The following is a 366-nucleotide window of genomic DNA, read 5'->3' on the forward strand; positions in this document are numbered from 1 at the left end:
GAGCCGAGGGCTTATCCGCGCGGAGCTGAGTTCCCCGCCCACCACCACCCCAAAACAAGGCAGTGCGCAGGAGGTCAGGCCTCAGACCTCTCCGCACCGCGGAGTCATCGGTTTACGATCCTGGAGGAGGTGAGCACACGCAGGAGCTGGGACACGCATGGAACCAGGGAAGATGCGCCGGGACCGAGTCCGGAGGCAGGAGGGCCGCGCCCCGCCCCTCGCCCCGCCCCTCGCCCCGCCCCTCCAGGGCCTGGCCGGCGGCCAGACCAGCCCAGGCTCCGCCCCTCGTCTGCAGGGCGCGGCGATTCAGGCCCGCCGACCCCGCCCTCGGCCCCGCCCCTGCCCAGCGCGCGCCGCGCCCGCCTC

This window comes from Pteropus medius, unplaced genomic scaffold (assembly GCF_902729225.1).
Source record: "Pteropus medius unplaced genomic scaffold, Ma_sr-lr_union100, whole genome shotgun sequence".
In the NCBI taxonomy this organism is placed as follows: Eukaryota; Metazoa; Chordata; class Mammalia; order Chiroptera; family Pteropodidae; genus Pteropus; species Pteropus medius.